Below are 15,083 nucleotides of genomic sequence, written 5' to 3'. Positions count from 1 at the left end.
GTCCGCTGGATTTATGAAAGCACCCTTAGTTCAATCTCTCCCATTTTCTTTCCAGGGTAAGCGTGTTATTATTAAACTAGTTGGGATGCACGTGCCCAGGCATGTGTTTAAAAGTAGTATCAATAATTAAAAGAATATCATAAATAAATGTCATATATATATCAATGTACATAGCCTAGTCCATGTTATAAGGATTTCACCGATCATCTCCATTGAAAGAGTAATAAGCAATATATATTCCATACTTGCTCAGAGCAATCAAGTCCAATCAGCAACCATAGGAAAGCAACATTGATTATATATCCTTATTATTTTGGGGCTTTGCTCTTTATAGTAAGGAAAAAGATATATTGGCATCTTTGATATTGAACCTTCCACCTTAAATTAGGAATAACCAAACTTAATCTCGGAATATTACATTCCATTCTAGCTTTTGTTAAGACTTAAGTTGTTAGATTAACTCGATACCCTATGATTTTTTTATGTTCCTCTCATTCCCTCTCCATCTATCCATCTCTATTTTATTCTACCAGCCAAGCAACGCATACGAATACACCATAAATAATCTGCCTAACACAATCTATTTTTCAACAATTCATCATCAATCTCAAAATTCTATAGTTCTATTTTGATAGTGCACCATGGACCATGGTGTTGTGTGTCTATGAAATCTAGAATACCAACTAAATTAATAATCCTTCCTAAAAAAACTAAATTACTAATCACCAAGGAGAGTATTAAGAAACAGCTCTCATCCAACTCGTTGGTCAGGAATGCAATGGATGTTCAAATATTCTAGAATATACGCAAACCTTAAGTATCAATTATCAATTATTCAACAAACAGTGATGAAGCACTATTGCATTTTTCCAAAAGAAAAAGTAACCACAAGAAATTGATATTTCTTTTGTATTTCTCAAACCCCAAGACTACTATGTGATTTGATGCTTCTTTAGGCACTTTAAATCAATTCCTGGAATACAGTAATCTTCTTCTCATCACCATGGTGATCAGCACCTCCCCTCTATAACCAGCATCCAATGCAAGTCAGCAACAGCAAATTAGCACTTGCCAAACTCTAGAAGCTTTGGGAAGTATAATAAATGTTGAGTAAATAGGATAGAATAAATGTTGTGTATATAGTTCCTCCTCCCAATATAGTTGTTCGCTGCATCAAAGAAAGTAAATTTTCGTCCATTTCACTTATTGAGGTAGAGATCAAGTAAAGCATTTGACGAAATATAATAAAATTACTATTGTACCTTTATTGCCAAGAAATAGAAAACAATAAAGTAGTACACCATAATTGAAGCAGACAATTTACGTATCTTACCTCTCTTCGATTTCCATATTATTTTATTTGTAAATTGTTATCTCATTCACTGATAAAGGATTTTATTTTTTTAACCAAATGAAATATGCATCTTATCTAAATGGCAAATAAACAATGATTACTGCGTGTGATTCAGTTTCTAACCTCGCTTTCCACTGCGCCCAGCATTGGAGAGTGGAGACCTCTTAGAGCAGCCACGAACTGCATAAAGCATGTCAAAAGATCAATGTCAAAATATATGCAAATCTCTATGCTGGTCAGTTTGTATGCATATGTTGTAGTCATCTCATCTCTCCAGCCTTCATCTCATCTGATGTCTATTTGATGGACTATGGATAAAATCCCCCACCCCTCCCACTATAACACCTGGGTTTTATGGTCGGGTTGGCTAGGTGGGGCGCGCTAACATGGTACCAGAGCCGAGGTCCCGGGTTCGAACCCACCCGGCCACGCATTTCCGCTGTGCGATTTCCCCTGCGCCTCTCGTGTGCTGAGATCTGCTGCAGGCTACGCCGGGCACTAGAACCTGTTGCGGGCTACGCCGGGCTCGCACGCCGTAGGGGAAATGATGGACTATGGATAAAAGCCCCCACCCCTCCCACTATAACACCTGGGTTTTATGGTCGGGTTGGCTAGGTGGGGCGCGCTAACACTATTCTCACACTATTTGATCAAGTGAATGTGCTGCTCCATAAGAAACATTTTGACGCGACCATTTTATCAAAAATAAAACATCAAACAAAAATGTAGATGGCGTGATATACAAGGCTAAGATTAAATAAATAATTCAAACATAAGTAAACAAGTAAGGCACGTGCCGAGCAAAACAAATAACACTTGCTCAAAGTAAAATTAAGCATTATATTTAAACTAATGGTCAAAGAAACTAATTGCTTCGTCTTTCGCAACGCAACCAAGTAAAATAACACTTGCTCAAAGAAATTCATGATCCGGTAGAACTTGAGTGAGGAGCGCTGCCACTATGCTCCTTCTAACACCCCCCACCCATAACAACACATCATGTTGCTGGAATCAGCACTGCCAAAACAATTAAGAAACAACAATTAGCATCCTCAAGTGCCGATGGGCGTTTGATGGCCAAGTCCAGCTATGGTGAAATAAGGTCCGCTCTGAATAAGCTTAGCTGACCAGCAGCGTGATAACCAGTGGCGGAACTAGGATTGAGTCGAACCCCGGGCCAAGTTTTAAGTATAGACGTCCACAAACTAACAGTTTAAAAGATACATAAAAATATAAACGGAAAGATAGATAACATACAAAAAAACGTCATCGCGAAGTAATATATTTATTCTTCTTCAGCAATTGATCCAAGTCCTTCTTCAGCAATTGATCCAAGTCCAGAGGTAGAAACTACTGCAAAATGAAAAAAAATTGGGCCGAACCCCGGGCCATGGCCCGGGTGGCCCGGGGTGTGCATCCGCCCCTGGCGATAACCTAATCGAACTACTATCCACCAAAACAAACTACATATTCACAAAATTCAAATAAACATCCACCAAATCGAGCTACAGATGCATCAAAACATGTATTGAATCACAAAAAATGGATGTAATACCTAATTTAAATTAGTTTGCACAAATAAGAAGGATTCTTTCAATTATCATAGCATCCCTTAAGCACCAAAACATGTACTGAATCTTTTTTAGATGCGTACACAGCAACATAGAAGTTCATCGGAGCCACAAAAGCACAACTTGCTGCACAATTAGGAATTACAAAAAAAAAAGAATTATTCAATTATACAATAGGAAAAAAACTATGAATATGATGGATGGTAGGGAAAAGGGATTCACCGCACTTCACTTGTAAGTCAGCCTGTGTTGCGGATCGAAATATATTCAAGTCTAGACTGGAAAGTACATAAATAAAACTAATTATTAGTACTAGTAGGGTGCACGTGCGACATTGCATGTGTTTGAAAAATAAAATTACAAAAAAGTAATCACATTAAATTTTAATTGCAACAAGCATTTTTGAGAAACTATATATGGTGAAAACAAACAACGAAGTCTCAATTTTGTGGTAAAAATAGACAAAATATTCGAAACATGAAAAAAAGTATATAATTATAAAAATAGGTAAATGGTATGTATAAGATAGTGCATAATGGTATGTAATTATGTATGAGTATATAATTATAAAAATATGTTCGAAATATGATATCTCTACGGACACAGCTGCTTTTTCAATAATGCATTGCGTTCTATTCACTGCAAACGAACTGAATAACGCTCCAAATAGCTCTCGCCGAGTAGGAGTCGAAGTTGCGTTCTTTCCTAGGGCCTCGACAGGCAATGTCTGACTTGCCGCATGCTTTCCCACCAGTCGCTGGCCATGCCTGCCTTGTCCCCTCGTTATATCAAACATCTTGGGTGCAAAACTGGGATGGCACATATGTCTTGTATAGAGAATAATAATGCATTAAAAAATTAAGCATTTGAAAGAATAGAACAAAAAAAGAACTACAAGATCTTGAATGGTTAGGTTATGCAACAACTAAAACTTGAATGATTAGGTTATGCAACACTTGCCTAATTCTAAGAAGGATAAAACCATCAACCAAATTCCCAAATTCCCAAATTTAAAGAGCTAGCTCTTCCCAATTCCCAAATTACCATCCTAATAAAACCATCAACCAATTGAAACGAACAAACCAATGATCATTCCTAGCATTATTACGGTGCCTTCAATTCCAATGAATTATTTTTACATACAGATATGTGAAAAGAAAATTTAAAAAGAATCCATGTAGAAATAGCTTAGCATCAATCAAAATAGCTTCCGAAGAAGATATATAACAGGTTAACAATATGAAAAATAATATCAGCAAGCCTGTAGGCAATTTGTTCATTAGTTCTACTGCAAAGGTGCACATGATAGAATAATAAATGGTTGGCATCGATTTCCCAATGTTGGTGGGATGATTTTAGACATTCTCCAAAGGGTATCGATGAATAAAATAAGTTGATCTTCGATACCGAGATATAAGTGTCAAACTGTCACCAAGGTAACGACTATAGACTTACCTAAGGGGTTCCAGTGTGCTTTCACCCACATAAGCAACTACAGCAAAGTGCATCACAGCATCAAATGCATTTTCAGCAAATATCTTGTTGACCTGGGAGCCAGTTAAGTGAAAAACAAAACTTTGGATTGTAGCCTCCCAGATCAGCAAAGATGAATTGTAGCCTCCCAGGCTGCGGAAATAACTCCTGCAGAACCTTTACTGCTCCCATGTTTCCTCTAAAGAGTAAGATGAACCAAAATGCGCATCAGCAGAAAAGATTAAAAGAACAAACAAATTCACACAGTCGGTACAAAGAAAGTCTTGGTTACCACAATGGTAACTCGATAGTTATCCTTGAAGAGCCTTAAAGAGGCATGTGATCCAATATAACCAACTCCTCATGTTACTAAGACGTGGGTAACAAAAGGTTCATGGTGAGAAAACTGCAGGAATATAAACATAATAGTCAGCTTTACAGTTGCGAACTGAAGTTTTTTTAGATTCATCCAAGTTTTGTATACAGAAGTACAAATCAGCATTATCTGTCCAGATTGCTTGGGTATCACAAAACAAAAGGACCACCTCATGGCTGAAAACAGCAATTGTCATGATGTCACTCGCGGGCCTCAGCTGCCAGACCAAGCAGTGCAAAAAAAAAAGGCATGTATGTATGACAAATCAAGTTGGAACATGGCCTAATGTAAAAGACATTGCAATAACAAAGACTATCTGCTGGAGGGATGTCACTTTCATCATCTGCTTGTTTGCACTACCACAAGCCCTCCAGCTGGGCGAAGGCGGTCGTCGCGGGGCGGTGCGAGAGGTCGACCCCGGCTGCCGGATCGGGGCAAAGGCGGCCGTGATGGTGGGGAACAGTCGGCGGCGTGGCAGTTTCTGAACACAGAGCAGTTGCAGCATGCCGTTCGTGCTCCTTTACTATTTTGCAAACAAGACCATCATTTCTGAACCAAAGATCCTACACTATAACATATATTGATCAGAGTCAGACAAAATTTAGTGTCATGAATCAAGAATTATATTTCTTTTTCATATATATGGACATCAGACAATCAAAGCTAACCAGGTCTCTGGGTAGATTGCGCTTAAAAGCTTCATATAGCTACCTCCATGTTATCCACACGAAAATGGAAATGGTAGGACTTTTCATGTTCTTTAGGTAAAAGGACTCAATGCCATTACAGTAAAGCGGAAACCAAATCAACATTGAGAAGTCAGATAGCTGTACCGAGCAAAAAGAAATTCTACTAAGACGTTTGCAATAATTTGTACATACTTGTCCGACGTACATTGTAGCTACAGCTGCATTCTTCAGAAATCAGAAAGGATATAAACCTAAGACCATGGCTAAGATTAATATCCCTACAACTTTAATAAAACATTCAACTATGGGAGACAACAGAAATAGATTTATTATAGCCATTTGACAAATACAAAAAAAGATCTAGAATAAGCAATCAAGTATTCCTTCCCAATACACATAGCTCACATCTAGTAGACAACTGACAAATCTGTACATACTTGTCCAACGTACATCGTATCCAAAGAGTAAGTGGCTAGTCAATTACCTGGCTACAATGAGTTGGCGGCTGACTGCTGCCCAGCAGTTGCTCCCTCCCCATCCAATGAAACTGCATCCAGGATGGCATCAATAACTAATAATGAGGAGGTGCCTGTAAATACCTACAAGTCTGTACAATACCTGCTGCAGTGCTGGTAGTTGTTCTAACAGATCTTGTGAATCCAACTATCTAGTTCTACTATGTTCTTGGTGGAAAAAAGAATTAGTTCAAGAATTAATTAGAGGGCTCGAACTCATACTAAAAGAATCAATAGATAGAGGGCTCAAACTGATTCTGAAACTAAACACATGTGATCCTCGAAATTAATCATTTGCAGGCTTATAGTACCATAGTGAGATGCAATGTCCTGAACCTTTTCAGGACCTTGACCTGCTCAGCTATGACATCATACACTTTAGAGCTATGAAGCATTCCAGTCTTTCCTCCGAAAACAAACCATATGTGCAAAACCCAAGAAGTATAATCCAAACTGCAAAGTACTCACTATATGAAACCCAGGAAATTAGGAGGTAATAAGCAGGATTAGGGGCAATTTTCTACTATAAGTCTGGGATCACTACAAGTGTTTTGGGTGCGACCTACCTACACATCTGAAAATAGATGTAAAATATCACACAAGAAATTGTTTCTGGGAAATTATTTCTCATAACTGAAATATATATCTCTGCATTACAAAATATGTATTATCAAACTGAATAGTGGAGTCCAATAGCTTGCTTGAGCTACATGGTAGACGCACGTGCGACACGCACGTAATTAAAAAAATATAATTAGCTTTTAATTCATAAAAGCATTAAGCTATATATTAATTAAATTAATATTCAAATTAAATCCTAAAGTGTGCACCATGATAGACGTCACTGCTATCTTGCAACTTAGGTCGATATGGACCTATTGCAACAAGAATAGAACTAAACCATAATGTAGCAGCTTCAAAGCAACACCAGAAGAAAAGTGAGAATAAGTATCATCCTGAATTGGTATTTCGCAGTGAACAAATAAACACTTCTTTTTAAAAAAATCTTGTCAGGATCCTACGTATTATCACAAAACTGTTAATTTTATAAAAAAAAATTGCAGAACTATTGTGGCATAAAGAAGCAAGAATAAGAAAAGAAACCTAATAGAATATTCTGGAGCGTATGATGATGTTCCAAGCAACATCTCAAACTCTTTGGTGAGCTGGTGGCCATATCTAACTAAATTGATTATTCTACGCAAAGCATGTAGGCCCACTTTGAACTTGACTACCAAAAATAGAATATGTGTGCAGCCATGATCTTAATGAACTACTTGCTATTCTCTGAACAATAGAGCATTAGATCATTTCCAAAATGAACAAATTAGTCACATTATTTTGAAGCTTCAAATATAATGTCAATAAATGGTGATTTTGTTGACTGCCCACCATGCATGAACTAATTAAAGATGTACCTGATAAGAGGTGACGTTAATTCGCCCGCACAAGGGTATTTGCAGAGCAGCCTTTTATCGCCATTGAGGTGCCTTTGATCCTGTTGAGGCTGTCTCGGCATTCTCTGACACATGGCTTAAACCACATCAACCAATATTTACATATGCTAACATCCATCTTGCAAAATTCTGTGTTAAACTGTAATACAAAGGGAAGGAGAATTAGTATAATGGCAGATTGTAGAACCTTAGCATGCAAACCAGTGATCTTTCATCCTAACCTGAATGGATAGCATGCAATGCTCCTTTAACCTGACATGCTATAAATATTTTAGCATACAACAACAACAACAACATAGCCTTTTTTCCCAAGCAAGTTGGGGTAGGCTAGAGATGAAACCCAAAAGAAATAAAGGTCATGGTTCATGCACATTGATAGCTAGTCTCCAAACGCTCCTATCCAAAGCTATTTCTTTAAAGATATTGCAATCCTTAAGGTCTCTCTTAACCGACTCATCCCAAGTCAGTTTAGGTCTACCTCTACCCCTCTTTACATTATCGACCCGCTCAAGAACCCCACTACGCACCGGCGCCTCAGGAGGCCTCCGTTGGACATGTCCAAACCATCTCAGCCGATGTTGTATAAGTTTCTCCTCAATTGGTGCAACCCCGACCCTATCCCAAATAGCTTCGTTTCGGACTCTATCCCTCCTTGGGTGCCCGCAAAGCCACCGCAACATCCGCATCTCTGCTACACTCAGTTGCTGGACATGTCGCCTTTTTGTAGGCCAACATTCAGCACCGTATAACATCGTCGGGCAAATTGCTGTCCTATAGAACTTGCCTTTTAGCTTTTGTGGCACCCTTTTGTCACAAAGGATGCCAGAAGCTTGACGCCATTTCAACCAGCCAGCTGAAATTCTATGCTTAACATCTTCATTAACGTCGCCATCCTTTTGTAGCACCGATCCTAAATACCGAAAAGTATCCTTCTGGGCCACCACTTGCCCATCTAGACTAACGTCTCCCCCCTCATGCCTAGTCGCGCTGAAATCACACATCATGTACTCGGTCTTGGTCCTACTAAGTCTAAACCCTTTCAATTCTAACGTGCATCTCCACAGCTCTAACTTCCTATTAACCCCTGCCCTACTCTCGTCAACTAGCACCACATCATCAGTAAAGAGCATACACCAAGGGATCTCACCTTGTATATCCACTTGTGACCTCATCCAGCACTAAAACAAATAAATAAGGGCTCAAAGCTGACCCCTGGTGTAGGCCTATGTTAATAGGAAAGTCAGTGGTGTCGCCATCACATATCCGGACAAACGTCGTCGCATCCTTGTACATATCCTTGATGAGGGTAATGTACTTAGTTGGGACTTTGTGCTTCTCCAAGGCCCACCACATGACATTTCACGGTACTTTGTCATACGTCTTCTCGAGGTCAATAAAGACCATGTGCAAGTCCTTCTTCTGCTCCCTATATCTCTCCATCAATATTTTATCATAGGTGGAACAAATACACCAATCATGTTTACACACAACCTAGGACACAGTTCTGCAGTTGGAAAATTTCAAGACAATAGAAAAGGGGGAATGTGGCAAACAGGCAAAGTGCCTATACACTATATCACACTGCAGGAACACATTTTACTATTTCCTATTATGTTGGCTTTTCATTTGTGCCAGTGACAAACACAATCTAATTATTGAAGAAGCTTACATCTATTCTTGAACAAAAACCAAAAGAAATAAGTAAAAATTCAAAAATGAAAAGAAGGGTTCCAAAAGTTGGAGACAGAAAAGAGGCGATGGAATTCAACCTAATCAATGACACTGCTTATTTTGTATGCCAAAGGGATAATGATACCACATAAGCATACATGTACTGCTAAAAATAAAATTGAAGGCTTATAGGTTCAAGAACAGAAGTACATCTCACCCTGCTTATATCAGTGCTACCTGGTCGAGATTTCTGCATGTTAAAAATGCATTGTATCTCAAACAACATACTCTGCTTCTGGGAACTCCAAGTAGAAGGCAAACATATGCACATGCATCACCAAAATAAATGAGTGGCAACATGGACCTATGATATATATAATGAACCATTAATTAAAATGGACATGGGAGAATGATATGGGACTTGACATGAGGAAATCATCAAATATATACTAATACGCAAAGAATATAGATTTTGAGAAATGATATTGAAACAACATTTCTTGCATACACTCACACCTAGCCATGATATTGTCCAAAGGAGCACTCCTCCCAGAAAAGATATCTAGCATCTGTTCTAACATTCTTTTAAGCATTTCAAAATAGAGTGAATTAGGGCCACTTATAACACCACATTACTGATGAATAGAAGGCAACCAACAACAAAATAACTATTCCCTTGTGCATGAGAAAGCTTCAATCTCTATCGATTTGACATTTTAGAAAATTTAAAACATCAGTGATCCATCCATTTCTGCAAGTATAGTATTACAAAATAAAGTTATAGAAATTGGTCAGCATCTGAACATATCTTTGATATAATCTGTTAGCTTGAAACATTATTGTTTGTAACTGATGAATACATGTGCATCATAACATGTTTATCATCATAAATTCTTATCTATAATATAGATGGACAATTGAGTAAAGTATAAAACTATTTCTTTTTACCTAAATGGCAAAATGGCCAAGAACCATAATATCCAATTAATCCCACCATAAGGTTGTCAATTAATTCGGCCAAAGAAAATAATAAATTGATTAAACACAAGATTGATCAAAGTTCATTCCCATATGGTCTGGTAAGCCAGGATACAGTTGATCCAAGAACTGTAGGATAAAAGCCTGCATAAAGTCCTCTCAGACCCTGCAAGAAGCCAGTTAAATCATAAATAACTTATAGTGATAATTCAGAAGCTATGCACAAACTAATATCTTAGGACCACAGATCTTACAACAAAATATTAACAGACCCTGCAAGAAGCCAGTTAATTAAGGATATAGCCACCTTAATTAACAGACCACAAAAGGGCAAAAGAGTTATGTAAGCATGAGCAGAACTAATTTATTAATTTAAACAAAAGGATATTGAGTAAAGAAAAGTTTCTGCATCCAGCGTCATTTAAAACTGATTCTCCAAAAACCAGTGCATAGAGATTTTTATCGGTGCCAAGTTCCTGCAATACCGTAAACATTGTGTAATTGTTTCTTTCAAGATAGCAGTAGATATGAGCAATGTGTAATCATCTGTCTCAATATAGAAGTAAAGCATGCAAGCATTCTTTTTTAGTATAGATTAAGAAGCAGTGGCAAAAACCTAACCCTCTTACATAGTTTCACAATCAAAAGCCTGGGAACTTTTCTTCCATACATTTAACTATTATGCATCCGTAGAAGATAGTACCTGAACCAAGCATGCTGTCATTGCAAATGCGTATCTGCATAACCGGTATCAGGATTTATCACCTACGTAGCAGAGTTCGTAGGAGGAGAATAAACAAAGCGAGGAGAAGGGCGAGAGCCGGATGACCTTACCTCTCCCTACCTTCTCGTATCTGGAAGATGGAAGGGGAAGATCCGAAACCTGGGCAGCACCACATGGTTCATCGCTCGGAGTCCTGGTGTTTGTGACGGCAGAGAGGTGGCCGATGGGCAGGGATGATGCAGGGGGGGACATCGGAGTGGCGGCAGCGGTGGCGAGCGAGACAGGGAAGCGAGGGCGGATCATGGGGGACGCGGCAGAGTGGCAGCGACGACGCGCGCGAGGGGAACGCGGAGCGGCGGCGGCAGCGAGTGCGAGAGGGAGGTGAGAGCGCCGGCGCAGGTGCAGGGGTTAGGATGCGGCGATGGAGGCGGAGATGGGGGCTGAGCCGGATTCGTCCATCGTGGCCGAGGTGAGGCTAGGGTTCTGGCGGAAGAGGCTGCGGCGCGGAGGGACGATGAGATCGGTGGTTCGGCGTCCAGGCATGGCGACATTCGGCGTCGGCGCACCGCGCGGGCTCGGCGGTGGCCAGGTGTGGCCGCGGCGTGGAGGGAGGGACGACGAGGCCGGTGGATCGGCGTCTGGGCGTGGCGACGCACGGTGTCGGCGGGGCCCAGAGCCGGCACCCCAAGGACTGTGCGTCGGGGCTGGGCGGCGTCCTGAGGGCCGCGCGTCGAGGCGGAGGGCATCGGGGGAGGCGGAGTCGCGAGGGAGGATGAGGGCGATACGTCGCGTTTTGGAAGGTAGACGTCATTACGGGAGTAATTCACGCCCGATGGCTAATAGGATCGCGGGTACCCAAGGGTGGGTAAAGAATGTCGTGGTGAAAAAAAATGACGGAGGGGGGGGGCGCCCTCGTGAATGAACGGGGTGGGCGGCGTTTTCGGCCTGCCAAGCTCGCTGTCAAACATTTGATGCTTACATGTGGGCCTCAAAGTGGTGGTTTGTGAGGTGAGTATGGGGACTAATTTTGGTGAGGAGTGTTTCAATTTCTATGGATCCTTATAGTATAGATTTGGTCATCTAACATGATGAGCAGTACAATTGCATCCCTTCTGTAAAATAAAGGAACTGTGGAGCCTTACCATGGAAGCTAGAGCAGCTGAGATTAAAATCTGGATGACCGAGCCTTTGACACAGGCATGACTAATTAGAAGAAAGCTGGCCACCACATCTACCATGCAGGATGCTGCAGAAGCCGAGGTGACAAAGAATTAGTAGCTAGCAATCATTTGAACTCAAACTTGAATTAACTGCAAAAGCAATCGTTTCAACAATGATCTCCGTATCATAGGACAAGGCACCAAGACACATCAATGTTGCTGTTAGAAAGAATCACATACATGTCTAATCAGTAGACAAGTGATTATGTCCTAATTGTTACCCCAGATTTACCAATCTAGCAGCAAATAAAGGATTTCCATACGGGACCCAAGCAGGGCTTGAGGGAATGAACGGGAGAGAGGGGGCCGAAGCAAGCAAGCATACCTTGCCGGTCATCTCAAAGGAGTCGCCGTGGTGCGGGTCTAGCTGTTGATGGCCTCACCGGCAACAGTGAAGAGATAGGTGGGCCAGCCGCCAGCGAGTTGCTCCCCACACGCCCTGTTCATGAAGCCCCACCAAGCCCAGCTTCTCTGCAGGTGATGAAGGCTGCTCCGGCCTTCCGGCAACGCAGAGTTCAGTTCAGGTGGTAGGCGTCGTCGTCAGCTTGTAGGCTTCCGGCCCTTGATCCACATTTTGTTGACCAGCTTGTAGGCGTCGTCGTACGCTGAGCAGGACGTTGATGGCAGACACCGGCGGCGTGGCAGGCTGGCTCCTGAGCAGGTTGCGGCGGCGTCGGAGGCAGGCACCTACGTCGGGGGCGGCGGCGTGGCAGGGTGCCTCCTGGGCAGTGTGGGGCGCGACGTCGGGGGGAGGGGCGTCGCGAGGATGAGGCGGGTACAGCGGGCGGGTATGCGTCGCCGTGGTGTAAAAAAACAACGAATTTTGGCAGAAACAATTTTGTTGATGTAGTTTTTTCTTCCATCAAATCCTGTCCAGCATCTAGCTCTTCTATGTGGGCCTTCAAGTAAAAATTTGTGAGAGGGATGGCTGAGTTAATGTAGATGAGAAAACAACTCAATTCTTTCAGCCTTTATAGTATAGATAAGATACGCTTAGGTTGGACAATGAACATTTTATTTCACAAACATACTTAGGCCGTGTTTAGTTTTTAAAAAATCTTCTACAGTACTCGTCACATCAAATTTTCGGACATATGCATAGAGCATTAAATACAGTTGAAAAAATAATTAATTACACAGTACAACTGTTTGATACAAGATGAATTTTTTAAGTTTAATTAATTCATAATTGAATATTAATTGTCAGATAACAACAAAATTTGCTACAGTATCAAAATCTAAATTTTTTCGCGACCTAAACACAACCTTACAACTAAGTTTTCAAAGATGAATTGATCGGTTCAAGATGCTGAATGGATTCGATGGGTGGTAGAGCCGCAGGGAGCAGAGCACGCATAGCATAGCAGACGGCGGGCCGAGTGCCGGTGTGCGTACGGCGAATGAGCTTGGCGAGCCTTGCTGGGCACATTGGAGCAAGAAACCAATCCGCCGGACCGAGACAACATTATTATGCAATGGGTTAGCAAAGCATGGATCATGAATGTAGCTTGATGGTGTTGTATCTAGACTGATCTTGAGCTGATGTCCTTTTTCAGCCTACCGTGTGTGGTGAGCAGAAAGAGTGCTGTCTCTGTGCTGTGAACTGAACTGGATCATGCGACTCCGGTCCTGCTTCAGCATGGACGAGGCCCTGACACTTTAGCTCAGAAGAGTGAAGTACTGAAAGTTTCTTCGGAAACGAAACTTTAATGACTAAAGCAGGTGCAATTCTTCCTCCTTGCTAATATGCTGATGCGTGAACCGGAAAAAAAACTGCATGGAAAAAAAAGTGCACTGTTACAAGTACTCTGGCGGCTACCGAAGTTGCAGCGTATCTGAATTCTGAACATGCGTTCTGGTGAAGATGTTCTGTCGGTCTGAACTTGACTGCACTCGAATTATTAGCTGTTCAGTTACTTGACTGCACTCGAATTATTAGCTGTTCAGTTACTTGACTGCACTCGAATTATTAGCTGTTCAGTTCTACTTGAAATCATAGGGAAGATGTACATGTGTATGTGTACGTGAATGGTTGAAATCTTCCTGTTACAGTACAAAAAAAAGGGGAAGGAAATAACAAAATGGGCTGAGAAAAAGGACAAAGGAGGAAAAAAATGCACCAGCCGGGAATCGAACCCGGGTCTGTACCGTGGCAGGGTACTATTCTACCACTAGACCACTGGTGCCTTTATAAATTTTGTAGAAATTCATTTCTACAAATACGGTTTTTATCGTGCACAAGTGAACTACTCTACAAACATCATGTCAATTCCCTCTCATCACGTGCTGTAGTAAACTGCACCAATCTTCACGATAAATTGACAGACAGATAGATTATCCGAAGATTTTACAAATATAACCATACATCGTATGGACTTTACAATATATGGATAATAACTTATTTATGGACAAGAGCGGATTTAAAATTGGAGCACATGCTTGGAAACCATGCAAGCAGTCCACTGTCAAAATCCCTAGCAAGAACGACGACCGCAACAAATATTGTGTTTATGCGTTTTTTATAACGGTGCGGTGAAGAGCTAGAAGTTCAAAATGTTGACTTAGAATGACAGATTAGATAAACTCGACAAAGTACTATCTTATACTACTAAAAAAGAATCTTTACCGGTGGTCATTTGAACGGTTCTCTATACGCACGGATAAAAATACGTACCTTGAAGTAAACTAGTACATCTTTATGATAAATACGTAACATTTTTATCATTTTAAAAACACACGCACGTAATTATCATGGCTCTCTTCTTTTATAAGAAGAAAAACCATGATACAAATCTAAGATGAAAATCTCTATTCCTTCTGTTGCTGGTATCATTTTATAATCTTCATCATGTGCGTGTACGGTAATGTTTGGTTTTTATAGTAAAAATTTCGCGAAAAGGGAATCTTATATGCATGGAGTACTAAATGTAGTCTATTTGTAGTAACTTTTCGCGACGAATCTAATGACAGTAATTAATTTATGTTTGCTACAATGATGCTACAGTATCATGCTCTGATCGTGCGGTCAAAGGCCTTATTAGATTGGTCTCGCGAA

The 15,083-nt window shown here is 40.8% G+C and overlaps 3 long non-coding RNA genes and 1 other non-coding gene across 5 annotated transcripts; all 4 read right to left on the bottom strand.

Moving 5' to 3' along the window:
* Positions 1–763: 763 nt before the first annotated feature.
* On the bottom strand, positions 764–1,647 carry LOC120695866. Its single transcript, XR_005683930.1, has 2 exons — positions 1,478–1,647; positions 764–1,168 (listed from the first exon to the last, which is right to left on the bottom strand). It is a non-coding gene; the product is annotated as an uncharacterized LOC120695866 (long non-coding RNA).
* Positions 1,648–3,451: 1,804 nt separating this feature from the next.
* LOC120662912 lies at positions 3,452–6,424 on the bottom strand. The gene is made up of 4 exons (XR_005670241.1): positions 5,948–6,424; positions 4,691–5,337; positions 4,381–4,597; positions 3,452–3,721 (listed from the first exon to the last, which is right to left on the bottom strand). It is a non-coding gene; the product is annotated as an uncharacterized LOC120662912 (long non-coding RNA).
* A 2,338-nt stretch (positions 6,425–8,762) lies between these two features.
* On the bottom strand, positions 8,763–12,771 carry LOC120662901. 2 transcript variants are annotated; one of them, XR_005670240.1, is made up of 4 exons: positions 12,354–12,771; positions 11,951–12,054; positions 9,436–10,560; positions 8,763–9,016 (listed from the first exon to the last, which is right to left on the bottom strand). It is a non-coding gene; the product is annotated as an uncharacterized LOC120662901 (long non-coding RNA). The 2 variants fall into 2 exon arrangements; XR_005670239.1 differs by having other exon boundaries at positions 8,763–10,560.
* A 1,372-nt stretch (positions 12,772–14,143) lies between these two features.
* Positions 14,144–14,214, bottom strand: TRNAG-GCC. The gene has a single exon. It is a non-coding gene; the product is annotated as a tRNA-Gly (tRNA).
* Positions 14,215–15,083: the final 869 nt, after the last annotated feature.

The sequence above is a fragment of the Panicum virgatum genome, chromosome 2K (assembly GCF_016808335.1).
Source record: "Panicum virgatum strain AP13 chromosome 2K, P.virgatum_v5, whole genome shotgun sequence".
NCBI classification, from domain to species: domain Eukaryota; kingdom Viridiplantae; phylum Streptophyta; class Magnoliopsida; order Poales; family Poaceae; genus Panicum; species Panicum virgatum.
Note: the sequence above shows the minus strand (reverse complement) of the source record. Positions and strands in the feature narration are given on the sequence as shown.